This window comes from Euprymna scolopes, chromosome 19, assembly GCF_053919585.1.
Source record: "Euprymna scolopes isolate OS-2025 chromosome 19, ASM5391958v1, whole genome shotgun sequence".
Lineage (NCBI taxonomy): Eukaryota > Metazoa > Mollusca > Cephalopoda > Sepiida > Sepiolidae > Euprymna > Euprymna scolopes.
The window spans coordinates 79,142,300-79,163,213 of record NC_136500.1 but is presented as its reverse complement, the minus strand read 5'-3'; the positions used below and the strand labels follow the sequence as shown (position 1 = coordinate 79,163,213).

Here is a 20,914-nt window from a genome sequence, read left to right as displayed (position 1 = left end):
TAGTATTTTGTCTAGTTTATTATTTATAACAGCTTTTCCCGAACTTACCGTGTTAGAGAGTCGGGCGCCATTTTGAATTTTCCAATACATCGGTAAACAATGTATGTTTTTCGAGCTGAATAAACATGTTACATTGAATAAAAACACGGAAAATATATCCAGTTTGGTAGAAAAGTAACTTATCTTGCTTTTGGTAACATTTATTTGTTATATATTTGTTTTTTGCCAACTTTTTCGAATCTATGTGTACAGTAATACAAACCCAAAAATTGTTTATTTTGCAGTAAAAAAAAAAAAAAAATAAATAAATAAAATGAAATATTGGACTTTCTCCAATAAAAATAAAAGTTCAAACACGAATTCACTTACGATATTTTGATTAAAATTATCCCAAATGTGCAATTATAATAATTATTTTCCGAATAGAGAATTGTTCTTTTTCTTTAGAACATACATGGACAATCGGTAACACATATTGGTAGCCATATTTTTTTATGCCTGTTAGCATGACCACGTGGTTGAATACCGGAAGCTGTCTATACCTACAACTTAATTAGGAAGTGACATTACGCTGTCATATGCATCGGCCTTCTTTCTCGGTAGCCACGTTCAAACTGTGTCGGATATATACTTGAACGTTAAAACAAGAAGGATATTCTGTTGTCTTAGCCCTATTTATGATAATACTTACCTTTTTATTGAAATAAATCTTTTTTATGTCTGTGTATATTGCATAAATTAGTTAATTCTGAACTTATTTTCGATCTATTGTTATTTTTACTAGCATTTCAGCCCGGCGTTGCCCGGGTGTTTGGAGGTGTATGTTGAGCAAAAAAAAAAAAAAAAAGCGGTCAGATTTTTTAACTTTGACCCCTATTATGACCCCTTAACATTTATTGTTTTGGGCTCAAATCAAGTTAAGTTAGATCCATGTCCAAGGAACCTATATCTAAAATTTCAAGTGTTTAGACCCAAAATTGGATGGGGAGTTTGGTAGAGTTCTCAAAGGTGAAATCGTTGAACTTTGGCCCCTTAACAGACAAATTTCTGGCTGAAAATCGATCAAAGATTTTTCCAAATCTCAGTACCGGGTATATCAAATTTCGAGTCTGTAAACTTAAAATTGACAGTTATTGTGTAGGGAGATGTACACACACACACAGACACGTTCACGTTTATAGATATATAGATTTTTATTTTTTCAAAACATTTCGTAACGGTTTGGATTATTCGGACTTGTGTTCTTATGTTGAATGTTAATCTTACAACGATTCGGATTATGTAACCTCCAGATTTCTTCAGGTGTCTCGTCCAATTCTGAAATTTCGAACGGAACTCTTATATTCAATCTAAGGGGTAGTTTGCTCCCATTCCATCGATAGTATTTTTACTAACGCCGGGACTGAAGCTCTAACCTTCAATTGAAGATGCTTAATAACCAAAGTCTTTTACCCGGTCAGAGCTGAGGGAACGAGAGGAAGCTACCCTGTGGATTAAATAAAGTGCTCCGTTGTAAATTCCATACATATTTCCAAGTTCGACAAGATACACCTGGAGGAGATCAGAGGTTACAACGTTATGAAAATAACATCCCAGATGAGAACAGTAGTTTGAATAATCTAAATAGTACACACTAGTGGGATCTGTGGAAATTCCACAGGAGACTCATTCATATATAATATATCGATGTTGGCGTTCTGTAGATGTTCAGTGTAAATGAAGACTCTCTGATATAACTTTTTTGTTAAAATTGCAAAAGCTAGCACAAATGCCTGACAAAGCCTGCTCGTAAAGTACGCTTAAATATGATATTTCAATTCTTTATAACTGGAGTTCCTTCACCATAATCGAAACTGAAACCAAAACTTATGAAGAATTCTTGGTAAAATTATTTATTACAAGAAATGGAAGTACATAGTAATTAAATGACCCGAATGTAAGCGTGACACAGAAAATAACACCCATGCTATCGTATTAATATATAGATTATAAATCCGACTCTCAAAAAAATTCCTAAACATAGTTTCATGATGTGAGCCTGCCATGTTTATATTCATTAATTTTCTAGTAACTAAACACAAACATTAGATTCTATCTCGTTACCATATGCAATTGTTTGTAGCTCCTTTCACCCAGACCATTATATTCGTATTATTTTATTTGTTTATTTATTTATTTTTTTATCTAATCACAGTTTTACTACTTTATCCTCGCTATTGTATAATGGATGATTTTCAAGAGAACGTTCACAGGTGTTTCCTTGTATTTGCTTACAGCCTAATCATATTCACCTGACGTATGCTAGACTGGTCTTTTGTTGCGAATGAAAAATTCAATCACCTGAAATCAATTGAGGTGTTACGCACCGATTCAACCTGAACAGTTCATTTACTTGCATCTGTGTAATCAGTATCTTTGGAGATTGCGATTCATAACAATGGCGCCTTTTCTATGTCGGTCATTAAGTTTCTTTTCTTTTTTCTTTCTTTTTTTAACGTCAAATTTTTTTTTTTTTTTATTAATTAATGAATCTACAGAAGTTAGTATCAGAAAATTGTTTCGGGTATGATTCTTGATATATTTGTTTTCTATGCCTGGGGATGCAACTGAAAATAAAGCCATATACAAAGATCAAATAATTAGGAATGTGAGTTGCCAGCTTTTTAGTGGAATTCTTAATTATATTAATTATTTTTATACCTACAGAATTCGTGTTCATGCCTATGCAATTATCAGTGTAGGAAACAATTACTGCTGGTCGGGAGATTCAGAACCAATCAACGAAGCCACCTTTGATTTTGCAGGTAGGTCACTGGCAATTAACTCATTAGCTGAAGGAAATTAAATTTAGATGGTCACCCCAACTTTTTTCACTATCTGTAAGTAAAGCTCTACACAAAGATCAAATGGCCAGGCTTAAAAGCTCTCAGATTTTTAGTGAGCTTCTGCTTTTTTTTGTAAATCTAGATAAAACTGATTTTCTATTTAAACCATTAGTTTCTCATGGCTGGTAATTCTAGACGAGTGAAGGATATTTTAAAATTAGAATACTGCAGGTATTGTTAACTGACAATTTAAAACCTAGAGCTTATTTTTATTTAAAAAAATTTTTTTAGCTTCAACTACTGTCAATATTTTTCCTCCCTCTCTCTCTCTCTCTTTCTCTCTCTCTATGCCTATAACTAAATGAAACTTCCATGAGCAATATATTTTTTTTTCTAGAACTATCCCTCTGCGGAAAAAAAAAAAAAAAATACTGCGGGGACTGCTATCTAGCTGACTACAACATTATCATTTTCAAAGTTCAATGTGAATAAATTTTTCATGAGCCATTCTCTTAAATAATTAGATTCTACCAAACTTCCATCATTACCAAACATTAGTGTTGTCTCACTGTCCACTTGATACTCATTAACATTTATTCTCAAGTGGCCTTTGGGCCTTGACAAGTAATGACTCTTAGTTTTTTAAAAAGATATAATGCAAATTAAGGTGAATGGAGATCAGTCGAGATACAATGAATGGTGCCTCTTGGGAAAGCTCTACTCCTTTACAGACTTGATTCTATTTGAAGCAATATAGTAAATCGTTTTGTGGCAATGCTTAATCAAAATTGCTTGTTTTCTTTTAAAAATTCATTAAACCGACATTGAATGAAAACAAGATGATAAAAAAGCTGTTTTTCCTCTTATTAATGGCTGCCAAACATTTGATATTTGTTTCTAATCGCATTCACCTGGAAAGATTTTCCAGAAAGACATTAAAAAAATGTCAGTTTATTATTTTGAAGAATTGCAGTGTAGTAATTAACAATTTAATAAATAAATGGTTAAAAAAAACAAACTTGCTCAATATAATGAAAATGTAATTAAAATACCAGAATTCATTGGTCAGATTAAAAAAAAAAAAGCAAAAAAAAAACGTAATTTATTAAGTGTCTGTAAATTATTATAAAGTTTCCTTACTTTTTATTTTTACTGTTTTTATTTATTTATTTTCCTTATAAAGATGAAGAGTTGGCTAGGGGCCAGTAAAGACAAGAAGAAAAAAAAAGCTTATAGACTCTGATTTACTTTTATAAAACCTGACTCTAGCAAAAACGAGGCCGATAGCCATTAGTCGTGTGCTGTCGTGTAATGAATGAATGCGTGAATGTAGGATTGACATGAAATTCTTAAAGATAAACTAAAATGACCGAAAAATGGGCTGAAATGACTTAAATAAATAAAAAGTAAATGACTTAGAATGACTTTAATGAACTTAAAGATGAATTGAATGACCTTAAGAATGACTTGAATGCTTAAAAATAACTGGAATCCTGGAGAATGACTTGAATGGCTTTGAGACTGACTGGTTGTAAAGTGGGTGATCATTTTACATTAAATTAATACAGAAAAGTGATCCCCCACTTTATATCACAAAAATTATTTTTTATATTAGCTATGTGGCCAAATAAAGTTACAAACATAAGTACAGCATGTAGTAAGAATAGATACTACACTTTGATCTTGGCCAAAAGGCTAAGAAAAGGGTATTTATTTGCTCCCCCACCGAACAAATTAGGCACAAGGCTGATTTTTAATGTGAGGAGTGAAGGGGAAATGGGGACCAGCTCCCCGGGGAGTAGGGGAGCTGGATAGTGACAATTGGTATGAAAGGTTGCCTCTACATTGACCAAGGTCTTATATGTGGGGTCGGCCCCACATATGGTCTTTGCTTGCAGTATCTGCCGGAACAGATACTGCATTTTGATCTTGACCAAAAGGCTAAGAACAGCATCTATTAACAACAGACCTTTGATCTTCACCAAAAAGGCCAAGCACAAAAGTGTTATCAACAGACCGACCGACTGACTGACCGACCGACGGAGTGACTTATAGAGTCGCTTGCACGTGACTAAAAAATACTGATTTTCACTCTACGCTTTTCATTCTTTTATTCTGACACTGCATTGAAAAAAAAATTTCCTTCATCAAAAATAAAAATTTTTTCTTATTTTTGTTTATGACTACTTTCACTTTCAGAACCTATCAAACCTCCACCATATTCTTCTGTTTTGTTTAAGAATCAAATCTTTTTTTTCTCTTAATGTTATCAATTTTAGAATCTAAAAAAAAAAATGGCCATAGGTCTGTTGCCAGAAAAAGGGCATGTTTCTAATTCGTTGGATGAAATCTTTTTTTTTTTTTTTTTTTTACCTCCTTTTCTGACGTCTTTGGAAACTTAAATCTTGCTTTAGCAGAACTGGTTATTGTCTGAACTATTTCTGACCTCATCGCATAACTGAACAAATCTCATGGATTCTCATATTTCCAAGTTTAATTCTTACTTAAATTTATCCTCCTCTACCCTACTCCAAATCTTTCTCAAATATTTCAGAAAATATTACTTTATAAAAATCTATCTAAAGTAAATGAGACCTTTGTTATCTTTTAATTGTAAAATATGAAATTTGAACGTCAGCAGTCAATAAGAAAAACGGGTTTGTAGGGTTTCCGAACTTTAGTAACATAGCTGGTGTGTGTTTTAATATATATATATATATATATATATATATATATATATATATATATATATATATATATATATATATATATAATATTAAAACTGTCGTTCTTGGTTGTTTGCTTGCACAATATCCTCCTACTACTACTCTGCCTCCTCTTCTTGCTACTACTATTACTTCTCTTTACAACTACTACTACTACTACTACGCCTCCTCTTACTACTACTACTACGCTTCCTCTTACTACTACGCCTCCTCTTCCTTATCCTACTATTACTACTACTGGTTGACATGTATCTTTCCTAATACTACTCTAAACAGAATGACTCATAGCAATCTATCTATATTTTTTCTTTCATTTTAATATACTTTCATAGAAATGTTTCTGTATGTCACAAAAAAACTTTTCTTTACGTCACAAGTGTCATACTCATACATGAATTCCATAGCAAATATAACATACTGACCCCTTAGGGGATGTTTTGCAACTATTCTATATTACAACTATACTGTCGCATTTTTCTCACAAATAAATCAACTTTGACCTGTTGACAACATATTTTTTTTTACTGTGTACGTTTTCAGCGGCCTAATTTTTTTTTGTTTTTGCGTTTTAAATTATCCAAATAAACAGTTGTTAATACTTTCTGCATTTTTTTTTACATCGTTCATTTCCGTATTACGTTTAAGTTATTTTAACGCAACTTATAATTCAATGGCTGTAAGTTTTTTTGGTTTATTTTCAAAAATAAACAATTATAAGCAGAACGACTAATAGAAATCTATCTATATTCTTTTTTTCATTTTAATATACTTTCATAGAAATGTTTATGTTATGTCACAAGAAAACTATTTTCTTTACGTCACAAGTGTTACACTTATACATGAATTCCGTAGCTAATATAACATACTGACCCAACGGGTCACGGGTAGTCTAGTATATATATATATATATATATATATATATATATATATATATATTAAAACTTCACTTTACAGGGTCCTACAGGCAAAATTATCTTTAGTTGACCTTTGACAACTAAATATTTTCTTTTACTAGCCAAACACACGTGATTTTTGGAATGTGACATTTTCACTCTGTGACGTGTACGTACACCATAAAGATTTTGTTCTGTATTTTTTAATAAAATAAATGCACCTAATTTTGTGTTGAGACTTGAAAGTATATATATTCGAATTTTTCAGATGTTTTCTTTTAAACAGCCTTTGTTTTTGTTTTTTTTTTAAAGTATATTGTTTTTTTGTTAACTTTTATTGTTTAAATAATGTTTGTTTTATTTAAACAACAAAAAAAAATATTGCAAATTTTTTTTACTCAGCAATAAGCTTTGGAAGATTATCGGTGAAAAAATCACAATCGCCAAAAGATAAGCGTATTATTATTTCTAGTCGCCACTTAAAAAAAAAAAGTCACTCACAAATGCGATTGCTTCACTTGTAACGTAAAGCTCTGCTTTATATAAATGTCATAAGATGTTACTATGGTATATTGGAATAATATCATATCTATATATTTATAAAAGTGAAAGTATCTGTCTCTGTGTCTGTCTGTGTACATTTCCTACACAATAACTCTGTCAATTTTCAGACTCGAAATTTGATATACAAGGTAGTGAGATTTGGGAAAACTTTGTAATCGTTTTCGGCCAAAAATTTGGCTGTAAAGGGGTCGAACTTCAACGATTTGACCTTTGAGAACTCTACCAAACTCCCTATCCAATTTTGGGTCTAAACACTTGAAATTTTAGATATAGGTTCCTTGGACATGGATCTAACTTAACTTGATTTGAGCCCAAAACAAATGTTAAGGGGTCATAATAGGGGTCAAAGTTTAAAAAAATTTGACTTCTGTGGTCTCTACCAAATTACTCAGACAATTTCTGGTCTAAACATTTGAAATTTTTACATAAAGGGTATTCAGAGATAGGGCAAGCTTTTTAATCGGTTTGGGTCGAAAATTTGAGCTACCAATATATAAATGTATGTATGTTTGCATGTCTGCCTCAAACTTTCGCCAGAGGCGACAGATTTTCACAAGATCAGTATCGTTTTGAAGCTCAACCCTTCAGACGACAAATACCGAAAAATTGGCTAAAAACATTAATTTCTTCACCCTGAACTGGGCACTTTTATACAGGGAGGTATCCCTTTTTTCGCCAATATTTTCGAAAGTCATCCCCTCTTTTTGATTGTCTAGCCTTAATTTAAACCTACGTCACTTCTGGTTTGGCGGTGGTTGTAACAGCAAAGACGTCACGTTTCCCCCCCCCCCATTCTTTTCCTCCTTCGCGGTACGGGTTCGAGCCTGCCTTCCTACTACCACTTTTTTTTTTTTTGCTCAACACACCTCCAAACACCCGGGTAATGCCGGGCACCCATGCTAGTAATAGTATAAAACCTAATGCATTACATTTTTTATCTTGTCTTTCAATAGGAAAATACTTTTATATAAAGTCAGATTTTCACTTATTTTATTGTTTGAAAAAGCTTGAAGAAACAAACTAATATGGTTACCCAGCGTTACTCGGAGGCATGGAAAAGATAGAGAAGTTACAGTTAACATTTTTCTTGTTAAAACTTTGCTATATATTCTCTCTTTCTCTACCTATTCCCTTCCTCCTCTCTTGCATCTCCTGTTTCTCATCTCTCCATCACCCCATCTCTTGATATCTCTGGCAACTGGAACAAAAACATTGATGAATTACTACATAATAAAATCGTTCTAAATGTCAACACCATCCTCGGTTTATTTTGTTCCTGGTGACTCCCAAAAGAATGAATATCATATACAAACAATGTGCCTATCTTTTGTACAAGACAATGGTGTAAAAGATATCTGGTGTAGTTTATTTTTACTTATGGCTGGACATAGAGATGGACAACTTTCCTGTATATAATAGAAGATAGATAAAGCATACATATATCTTGCATCACTTTTTTCTTTCTTTTTCAATTTATATCTTTTCCAAACATTTTTAAAAAGTTTTTTTTGTGGTTAAGCCCTCCACTAATTAACCACGAAAAGAAATAAAATAACAGCCAACATTTTCTAGAATAACCTCCATCTTCAGAGATCTAATATGGCCGAAGAGAGATGGGTTGTGATTTATTTATAAATATAAAGTACAAAAAACAAAACTCCTTTGTTTCAATCTGAATCCACTTCCCTGATTGAAAACTATAGTATTAGATTGATATGATCTTCTGTAACATTATTAATAACTAATATGTATTATCGCACCTGATCATAATCTCTATGGTTGGAGGTTTGAACCCTGGTGCAGTCAGCTACACTGATGATCCATGGATAAGGTGAGACACGTGTCCATAGATAACTGTTTATATATATATATATATATATATATATATATATATATATATATACAGTGATGATCATATTTATTGGCACGGTAAAATAAAAGTTAAATTTTGTCTAATAAATTCTAAAAAAGGGATTAAATTAAAGAAAATAACAAAGTATATTATGTATTTTTAACTGGCCTTTCCGATGCAGCAATCGGATTTTAGAAAAAATAAATAACAAAGGAACAACAAACATAATTGCAAAAAACCCTTGTTCAAAATTATTGGCACGATTTATTTAATAATCAATTGTATAGCCTTTGGCCTTGATTACCTTCCTCAGTCGCTTTTCATAGTTTACAACCAAGTTGTTGCACTCTTTAGTAGTAATTTTAGCCCACTCTTCCTGACAATAATCCTCCAATTGAATAAGATTCTTAGGCTTCCTTTGCATTACCCTCAATTTTAATGTTCTCCATAAATTTTCAATTGGATTAAGGTCTGGGCTTTGTGATGGCCACTCCAAAACATTAATATGATTGTCCTCAAGCCATTTCTTAGTCAGTTTAGCCGAATGTTTTGGGTCATTATCTTGCATGAACCACCAACGACGACCAAGTGAGAGCTCTTTAGCAGAGTCTTTCGGGTTTTCATCCAATATTTTAACATAATCTTCCTTTTTTATGCTACCTGTGACCTTAACAAGTCGCCCTGGTCCAGAGGCAGCAAAGGATCCCCAAAACATCAAACTGCCTCCACCGTGCTTCACTGTGGGTATGGTGTTCTTAGGTAGGAAAGCTTCGCCAGATTTTCTGTAAATATAAGACACTTTATTATGGCCAAATAACTCTATTTTCGTTTCGTCAGTCCATAGAACACGTTTCCAGAATGCAACATCTTTATCAATATGACGTTTTGCAAAGGCTAGCCTTGCTTTCAGGTGCATAGGCTTCAATAAGGGAGTCTTTCTCGGACGACATGCTTTTAAACCAGCTCTCTTCAAAACTCTACCAACTGTATGTCGAGATACATTCACTCCAGAGGTGCTCTGTTCATCAACAATCTCCCCAACAGAGATCCTTGGGTTTTGTTTTACTTGTCGAACAATTTTTCGTTCATCTCTTTGGGAAAGAATCCTTTTTCTCCCTCTACCCTCTAAACTCATAACGTGACCTTGCGATTTGAACTTGTTTATTATGGCTCTAACAGTGGATTTGGGAAGGTTTAGCTTCTTTGAAATCTTATCATAGCCCTCTCCATTGGTATGGCATGCTACAACAAGCTTCCTGACGTCTTCGCTGTGTTCCTTAGTTTTAACCATGGCGATTGAAAATTATAATTTAGTCACTTATAATAGTTTAAATAAATCGCTATCTAAAAATTATCTGAAAAAAATTATTCACTGAATTAGCGTTAAACAAGCATAATATGGCTATAAAAAAGTTCAGAAAGCACGTAAACCGGAAATTGATTGATATTATACTGATACTAAAAGAAAAACAAAGCCGTGCCAATAATTTTGAACAAGGGTTTTTTGCAATTATGTTTGTTGTTCCTTTGTTATTTATTTTTTTCTAAAATCCGATTGCTGCATCGGAAAGGCCAGTTAAAAATACATAATATACTTTGTTATTTTCTTTAATTTAATCCTTTTTTAGAATTTATTAGACAAAATTTAACTTTTATTTTACCGTGCCAATAAATATGATCATCACTGTATATATATATATATATAGATATCCACTATTATATAAATCAAACTTTGTCTGTATCTATGAGTTCATTCCCTCGAAAACGGCTTTGTTGAATCTATGAAATTCCACACGAAGGTACTTTATGTGCCTGGCAATGTTCTTAGGTAGATTTTGTGTCAGAATGTTTCCGATAAGTATCAATAATCGAAATAATCCAATGAAAGAAGAACCAGAAGATTTTGGATAAAGTTAACATCTCACGCAGCCCAACATCACAAGTGCATTTGAAGTTTTATTACCACACAAGTCAAAAGGCACAATATATAAAATAAACAATAGGTTCTTTGATATGACAGGGGCATGTTCGAAACGAATGTTTCTGTTTAAAGCACAATTTCACAATGATACTTGACTTTATGATTACCATCAAATCAATTTTCAAGAATACAAAGTAAGGTCAAACTAGGACTTTAATAACGACCAGTAATGCCAAACATAAAATCAACAGTAGGTTCTTTTATATGACAAGGATGCGTTAAAAATGAATGTTTCTCTTTAGAGCACATGTATGAAGTATGATACTTGACTTTTGCATTTTAAACTTTAATGCAAGCCATTATATATAAAATATAATTTTATAAAATCAACAGTTGATTCTCTACAGTGTAATGTAGACTACAATAAATTGTCAACTTAGTCACTGTGAGAGGAACGTGAAGCTTCCTTCAGGTGTATTGCGATGGATCCCCTATTAGAGCAAGCAATCAATCCATTTGATTGAAAAATGGGCTATTTCATCGATTTCGATGACAATAAAAATATGGGAGTGTGAAACATTGGTTGATCATCATTCAGTCCCGGGCAACCTCGGGTCACTTTGCTAGTATGTGTGTGTATATATACATATATATCATATTTTATTAGAGACGCAGATAAGACCAGATACAAATACAATGCTGTTTTGTATTAAATCGGAAATACTTTCTAATGAATTATTTTCAGTGTAGCTGGTTCTCCTTGGCCTTCTTACGAATGGAGGGGTTATAACGTTTGATCTTTCTTAAATATTGCAGATCCGTTAAATGAAAATCGTTATTAAAGTCCTAGTTTGACCTTACTTTGTTTTCTGGAAAATTGATTTAATAATAATAATAATAATAATAATAATAATAATAATAATAATAATAAACTAGTTTATTGGTTTTATTGTATTTTTCCTTGTTCGCTATTTTGTTTATGCTCAGCCTATTGTTTAGAACAGAAGCCCTTTTCTGCATTCAGTTCTCTTGATGTGTGCCTGATAGTCAGAAGTCTTGCTGACCTACTTTTAATTATTCTATATTCACTTCTAAAACTTGTATCAAAGGTCAAAGAAAGAAAGAAAGAAAGAAAGAAAGGCGCAAGTCTTTGATATTTACTTAGCAAAATACATGGTGCTTCTTTAGAAATCACACAACCATGAGAAAAAAAATGTCTTATATTTTTAAATGACTAATTTAGAAAAATGCTAAGTTCATATTCTTAGTATGAATCGATCAAGCATTGAAAAAAATAGTCATGATTTTTATATCATGTTTTATCATGGTATAAAAACGTTCATGTGCTGTTTACGTTCAAACAATAAGCTATTTATATCACCTGATCTTTTTAATCATAGGTTACAACGTATCAAGGCTCAAAAGCCACTTGAAAATAAAGGTTAATGAGAATGAAATTGTGTGTTTACAGTTGGATTTTATTTTTTGTAATTTGTTGCTTTCTATTTCGCTTATAATTGTTTTCTAATGTTTATTTTCATTTTTTTTTTTTAAATAGGAGTCACCACTTATCAAGGGCCGGAGGCCACTCGAGGATAAGAGTTGATTGGTGTACAATAGTCAATGGAATAATATACTAGTAATCGGTAGCAGTGGAAATTTGTTAAATTGGATTACTTAAGGAGACGGTTCATCAAGAATTTGTTTAAGGTGGACTTGAAGATGACCAAATTATAGTCAACTGGAAAGCAGGCAAACGGAAGAGTTCCACAGGCGTGCAGTTCTAAGAAAGAAGCTTTGTTCATGGGATCTACATTTAGGTTTAGGCACAAATAAAGAGTGGGGGAAATTAATGGTAGTGGTTTCAACTAGACAGGTTTTTTTTCGTGAAAGTTCAGCAAGGGGGAACCATACATGGGAGCTCAGAAGAGCACTTTAAAACATGAAAAAGAAAATTTGCTATATGAATGAAACTATTAAAATAACACTAGAAAAAAAAATATATATGAAATGATTAAAAACGACAATTTAGAAAAGAAAATATGGCATTATTGTAGACTATCCCCCGTTAAATCACCCCTTCTATAAAAATTAAGATTCTACATTCTTTAGATGACTACTTATCAAACATGCACACATCCACCCGAAAAATTTTGCAGAAGGTAAAAAATACAAAAAATGATTTTAGAACTTAGATGGATATATCTCTTTACCATGACAAAAAGATATAACACTAGGGTCAAAAAGTGAGATTGAATAGACAGCACCCAAGAGAAGGAGCATTCTGGCCTAGAAAATGCTTGTGCAGCCCTATCAGCATTCGCTGGTAAGGGCGCATCAAGGGAAACGCATTAAATTAAACTATTCTCAAAAAGAGAAAGCAAAGCGTGGGAGAGTAGACTTCCTAGAACTGCACAGGACCAGCAAGAAAAAGGCCATTACAAGAATGGATTGTGAGACCTTTGTGTTAAATGCATCTTCCTTTATTGTAACTATTCTCAAAAAGAGAAGGCAAAGCCTGGGAGGGTAGACCTCACCTCTCCTTTATTGTAACCCGTTACGTTATCTTCGATAGTGATCACGCAGATGGAAAGCTACATGATCACTAGGGCTATGACAACAGCATATTCTTTTTCTTGTTTTGATTCTCAGGTATATATCTGTTGATATACGTTTTTATATAGAGTGATGTGGTTCTTGCTTGATTGTGTTTAACTGTATCGGATATATACTCGAATGGACAAACGATGAAAAGAATATGCAGTTGTCCTAGCCCTAATGATCACATGTGAAGAATGATGTTAAAGCGATTACGGATACATGTAATGTGGTGTGTCATATGATATACAAGGAGAGAGCACCAAACATTAATCCTAGATAAAGAATGTTACTGTTCCAAATACAATCGGCAAGACATGTATTGCCAGTTTCTTTTTAGAGAGAATGTATGCATAACCAGTGTATATAGGTGAATATTACATAGGTGTTATTTGTGGTGTTCTAGAAGTCCATGCGACTTCTACCAAAGCAGGCATCTGACGGACACAGCATCAGAGTTCATAAAGGGTACAAAGATGGCGAGCTGGTTGGACCATGTCCAATGGCTTTGAATCACCACCTAGAAAAGATAAAGCTAGACTCTGAATTTCTACACAGATGTGAAACTAGTTTTCTTAACATCCAAACAGAACACAATTCTTAAATGTTATCTAGAATAATCCAAGGGAGATAAATATGTCAGTCCAATGTAGATAAATCCAATAATATTCAGCCAGCAATGTTATGTAATAAAAAAAAATATAAAATACAAATAAAAGCTAAATTTGAAAATTGATCAAAAACCGATTATATGAATAAAGGACTATTTTGATCATACCATTCCATGGCAACAAGGTGAACACCACAACAACCAGAGTGGAAAAAAGTACTTTAATTATATAAAAAAAATAATAGTGATATTTTTATTACTAATATGTAACGCCCCCGTCTCCTAAAATTTAAGACTTAGGTAAAAAAAATAAAAATAAAATAATAATAAATGTGCATCATATTCAGGTCTTCAGACGGTTTTCTGTGAATTTTTAAATTTAACTTTTGAAGATGCTTTAAAATCTATTTCTTGGTTATTGAAAAACATTGAGATTTAAAAAAAATTGACTTTGAGAGTAGCCGCGTCGAAAATTGGACAATTTGAAAATTAAAAAAAAAGTTATTTTTTTGGTGGGGTGATTGTAAAGAATCCCTGCAGAAATTTTCAGAGTATTGTTCCGAAACTCAAGTACAATAATCTTTGTATGATAAAATGCTAACATTTACAAGTCTGTCATTGTGAACTTATATTTACCCCAAATAAGGCACATTGTTTCTGAGACGCAATGAGCTACTGTGAATTAAAGATTAGACTAATAAGGACACCTTAATGGGTCATTGTGCAGCAAGATGTTTGTTCACATTATAATTGAATAATCCAATTTACAAAATTCCCACTACTTATGTTTATTATGCTATAATCACATTGACTAATGTATACCATTAACCCTTACCCTCGAGTGACCTCCAGGCCTTGATAAGTGGTGATTCCTGTGGAAAAAAACATGTTGGTATAGTCGAGAACGGGAAGCAAGCAGTTCCATCATAAAAAGTAAACATGAATTTTAAACTATAGAAAATGGTAACTCCAATGATTGTTTTTTTTTTCTCTCTCTCCTTTCTCTTTGTCGGTTTTATGTTGTTTTTGTTTTCTTTCTGTCTTTTTCTTTCTTTCCTTCTTTATGGCTTTTTAAGGTCAAGTTTAGAAAAGACAAGAAAAAAGAAGAGAGGGAATGTTCTCTGAAAAAGCCGTCTTTAATTTCGAAAAAAAATTCCTTGAATGAGAATGATTAACTGAATGTTTATTTTCTAAATAGTAGGTTGACATGCTATCTGTCGGTGGTGGCGCTCATAGTTGGGGTTGGAGTTTCCGTTGCCCCCCTGAAATGAGCGATATATATATATATATATATGTTTTTTCCTGTTTATTTTTGTACCTTATGTTTTTTGTCAAGATGCAGGGTCAACTGTACCAGTCCTTCCTATGACACACTTATATAAATGTAGGCGTAAGCAAGATGTGGGGGAAGTGGATAAGGGTCGATGAAAAACGTTTAGATCACCTTCCTCTCTTATTCTTGAGTAAATCCTGTTCGGTCTTGTACCTAAGTCAACGTTTGTTGCCTGGCCGGATGGATGCGGTGGAGTTTGCCAGAAGTCCCATAATCTGCGATGGAGATGAATGATAAAGTTAATGAAGAGGAGTGCCTGCCTGGCTTGTAGGGGGTGGTGGGATAATGAAAGTTGCTGATTTTAGATGGAGTTATTATCTAATCTGTTGCATTCTTGCTGATATACAAACACATACACACTCACTTATTTCGATATATACACCTGTTTTTACATTTTATTTTCTCTTTCTTCTATAGCTGCTCATAATCTTTGCAGTTTCTTCTCACACATTCTTCTTTTCTCTTATAAACTTTGTTTATTTGTACTTTTTTGGATGGCGCATATATATATATATATATATATATATATATATAATGGGAAGTTAAAAAAAGGAAGAGAAAGAAAATCAGTTCTTTATGAGGAAATTCATCGGGGTAATACAAAGCTCAACAAATTGTTTTGGAGTTTATATAGGAGTCAATAAAGAGAGAAAATGGATATATATATATATATATATATATATATATATATTCGTTTATTTAATAAGGGTATGCATTAATTAGGGATGTTAGGTAAGTGGAAACTCTTGATATCATGGTATTTCAAAATCTAATGCTTCTCATCAGAAGAGTAGAGAAGATGCTAGGTAACATAATTAGGGAAGCGGTGTCTAGTGATAGTTACATTAGGAACAAAATGAATTATTGCGGCTGTTTGGTGGAACCATTTTGATCTCTGTGATAAAGGAGGAGTGTCGTTTGTAATGTATAATATATAATGTAGGTAGGCTTTGAAATACTATGGTATAAAGTGTTCCCACTTACCAAACACCCCTAATTGATGTATACCTTTATTAAATGAATGAATAAATCTATATATATTACTATATAGTTTTTATGCCTTCATTTTCTCATTATACACTCCTGTAAGCTTGGGTTTTTTGTGTATTGATGTTCATATTAAAAACTTTTTTTCTATTTAATTAAAAAAGAAAATACAACTTTGTTATATACGTGGATAATGGAATTGCATTCATCTGCGAAATATCTAGCTAATTTTCATATTCTTTTAAACATTCATTTTAATTAATTCCCTATTAGTTTTTTTTGTTTTCTTATGGGATGATCATCTTGTAATTATATTCGTGCAGATATTCTGCATGATTTATATTAGTATATATTGCATAATAAGGTTATAATGAACGCAAACCTCTTTGTATATATATTTATGTATGCGTATCCATAGTTGTTTAAAACATTTTGCCTACCAAACTCCTCTGTCAGTCTTGGTCTACAGACATGAAACTTATTATATATGGTATTCAAACCCATCTGGAACTTTATATTTAGGTTTTAGCCGGGGAAAATTAGTGCAAAAGTGTAAAATAATAATTTTTTTAAAGTTGAATTTGCTAGACAAAGGTCGAACGACGGCATTACGAATATGCCTGTGTAACGTAATAGCTATTAGTTCATGTTTTTATTTTTAGTCTTGCAGCAAACATGTCTTCATAGCTTGTATTAACGTTAAAGGAAAAAGTAAATTGTAAGCTAAACGTTTTGCTTTCGATTCTTAGTAGTGGTGCACAAGTCATTTTTATTTATTTTTTTAAAAACTTTTTGAAGCATTAATACTATATATTGGGTCCAATATAATATAATAATAAATATGAAATCTGCATTAACCAAAATATATTTAAGTATATTTTACGACTTTCTAGTGTGTGTGTATGTATGTATGTATATATATATAATCATTAGTTATTATTTTAAAAACCAAAAGATGTATTCAATTCACACTCATAAGATTTTATTTACTTTTTTTATTCATGTTTTATGCTTTACATGTGTTTTGTTGAATCACATGGAAGATCACTAAATAACTCCTCAGGGATAAATGTATGTTCTTCAAAAAACAATATATATATATATATATATATATATATATATATATATATATATATATATACACACACAAAATGAAATATCAAAGAAACAGAATATATCCAAAAAAACAGAACATGTGATAGATTATACTGTTTCATTTAGTTTTGTTTAAATCAATAAATGTCTCAAAAAAAAAAAATAAATAAATAAATAAATAAAGGATTTTTGAAATCGAAAAACAAAAGAAACTTCAAAGCCGGAAAGAAAATGCAAATCCTGATATTTTTGGCATGTGCCTAACTATTTGAAAAAAAAAAAAGAAGAAAAACATGAAACTCTGGATAAAATTCTGTAGAAATAAGACTACTTAACCAGGATCGGAGTTAATAATGCAGTTGCGAGATATATCGCATTGTTTGAATGCATTTTGCTTTTTTTTTTTTTTCTTGAATGAGAAGTGAAAAGTGAAAAGCTACAAGTGTCAAATCATCAGGTATGTTAGTTGAGAAGGGGGGAAGTAAGTGGTGATCATGCGACAAATACAGGGAGGAGTAAACTGGCCAAATACTTGTATGCTGCATGAAAATAGGAAAAGAGAATGAATATAAATTAAGCATTTTCTCTAGATAAGATGATTTGTAAGTCAGGTGGTCATACAACGTGTATATATATATATATATATATATATATCCTTATTCTAAACTTGATCAGAATTTGTTACCTGATTTTGATTTGAGAACATGTCTAAAATTAAGGCTTGAGCTTAAGAGGTCTTAAGAAATTGAAATTCATGAAATCTTATTTCATTGGTGGTTAATGACTTGAGCAAATTCCATGCATATCTGAAATATTTGAATTTTCAAATGGAATGTTGTGCCTGTAACGTGTCCCCCCCCCCCCAAAAAAAAAAAACTCGTTCAAATATTTTCAAGAAACTTAAATTTGAAAAATATTAAGTGAATCTCTAATCCCTATTGTTAAAATTTTGCAAAAAGAAAAACAAAAAAACTAAGGTATATGTATTTTCATGAAAAAAAAAAAAAAATATATATATATATATATATATATATATATATATATATATATATATATATATATATATATATATATATAAATGTATTCTCGGTTCTAGTGTTGAACACCAAAACTCAGATGAAGATGGCAGAAAGCTGCATAAGTATGATTAATACGAATTGTAATCTTATCCTTACTCTGTCCAGTAGCTCTAAAGGTTGAGCCAAGGTACTTAAACTGCTTGACTTCTGGACCTTGTTGACAGTGGTTCTTAACTTTTTGTATTTATTAACATATTCTATTTCTTACGTTTCTGAATTTTTTAGATGAGGATTGATTATTCATATTATTTAGATTCTTTGGACTACTGTTCTCATCTAGAGTGTTATTTTCATAATGTTTCGGTCGATGTAACCCCCAACCTTCTTCAGGTGTATATCTTGTCGAACTCAGGAATATTTTTGTCTAACTAAAGAATCTGGATGGTATTTCGAACTAAAAGTACAGTTAGAACATCAATAAACCCATAATACATGGAGAGATTGTAAAGTTTATGGCTTATCATATCTGGAGGGAAAAGGGAAACCATTTATGATTCAACAAAGTCAAAATTATAGAGAAGAATGGTGAAGATTACGATGACGACTCAAAGAAACAGCACATTAGCTGATCGACAATCAATTACTAAGTAAACCTAGTAACACGATATGGGAATTAATTATAAATTATAGAATAAGTAAATATTATAAAGAAATGAAATCAAAAGGATGTAGTGTTTACCTGATATACGCAATGGTAAGCTTCAATCTAATATAAATACCAATATTTATATATAGATAATTTAATCCCAACCGAATAAAAAAAGCTCAATATGCAATAGAGCTTTTCTAATTAAGCCAGCGATGAAAGATGACATGCTGTTTTTCTGTCCTTTTTATTTTTCAATCCCACTTGACTGGAAATCAACTTTTCTTTGGACTACTGCACTGTCCAAGAAACAATTTCCATTATTTCAGTTGTTTAGAAAATTTTCCAACCGGACTGTATGACTATTAACATCACACTGGATTTAATTTTGGACTTCATTCTCTCTAAAGAATTATTTTCACCGTTCGGATTACCTTGAGAGAATTTTCATGCAAGCTGAAATATGTACGGTTTTTTTTTTTTTTTTTTTTTTTTTTTACATATCCAACATTTTTTCCCTCGTTTTTCTTGGCAATTTATGAGTATAAAAAATTGTTGTTTCACTTAATGCCATACCAGCAAATTCTAGCATTGCTACAAATATAATTTGCTGATTTCTTTCTGTCCTCTGATGAGAAGAATAGCATCGTTTGAAACTCTGTGGAATAAGGATTTTGTTAATTGATTTTTGGAGTATTGTTGAACAGTAAATTTTGATTCTAAATTCCAACTTAGTTTTAATTTTCTTTCTCTTATATATATATATATATATATATATATATATATAGTGATATTTACAACTAAAAATAAAATAGGTTTAAGGCTCCTAAAATTCGTACTAGAACTGTTAGCTAGGACCCATAGGGCATTGGAAAAAAATCAATTGTAAAAGTGATATTCTCCTGAAAGTTTAATTCTCAATGTAGGCAATCAAAAATACAATTACAAATTATTTAGAACCTCTATCCAATGATAGCTGACGGAACAAAAGCATACTATCCCCGTGAATTATCTAAAGAGTTCTGTCCGAAATTCCATCCAAATTTCCAAGTTCGACAAAATAGATCTAAAGAAGTTCATAAGTTACAGTAGTCCGGAGATTCCAAATACAAATATTTTACCTCTTTTTGTAGTTTAGCTAAAGGATGCCAAATTCCTTGTGAATAATTGCAAGAAACCTTCTCTACCACCAATTGCAATGGCCAAGAACACATTACCCGAAAGTACTTTCTTTAAACTCCTCGGCCTAACGTTTATAGGGAACATGAACTGGAATAGATACATTGAGAACATTGCCAAGGCTGCTGCGAGGAAGGTGGGTTCTCTCTACCATGCTAGAAAACTACTTACGCCTGAAAGTATCTTGTACTTCTATAAGGCCACCATTCACCCATCTACTGAGTACTGTTGTCACATTTGGGCTGGTGCATCTACTACTTGTCTCTCACTCCTGGACAGGGTTCAAAAGAGAGTCACCAACTTGATAGGTCCTGAAGTGTCATCTAGACTTCAGCCTCTGTCCCATCGACGAAATGTCGCCTGTTCTACAAGTACTTTAATGGTGAATTCTCTGACTAACTACAAGCACTTGTACCCCCTCAACATGAATACCTCAGACACACCCGACAAGCAGCCAAATCCCACCCCTTCACAGTAAAGATCCCTAGGTGTAAGAAGGCCTTCTACTCTAATAGTTTCTTACCCAGAACTGCTAGACTTTGGAACCCTCTTCCAGGATTCTGCTTTCTCAACTGTACTGACATGCAGAAGTTTAAATGTAATGTGAACAGACATCTTGCTACTCATCATTCTTCATAATACCCCTGCAACTTATGTCCCCGATAG

At 32.2% G+C, this 20,914-nt stretch overlaps 1 protein-coding gene and 1 pseudogene across 24 annotated transcripts in view; one reads left to right on the top strand and one right to left on the bottom strand.

Moving 5' to 3' along the window:
• Window positions 1-20,914, top strand: part of LOC145239774 (rho GTPase-activating protein 39-like) — a 1,121,368-nt gene that overhangs the window by 272,717 nt on the left and 827,737 nt on the right. The gene's annotated exons all lie outside the window — the stretch shown is intronic.
• On the bottom strand, window positions 4,393-4,533 carry LOC145240562 (U2 spliceosomal RNA; annotated as a pseudogene).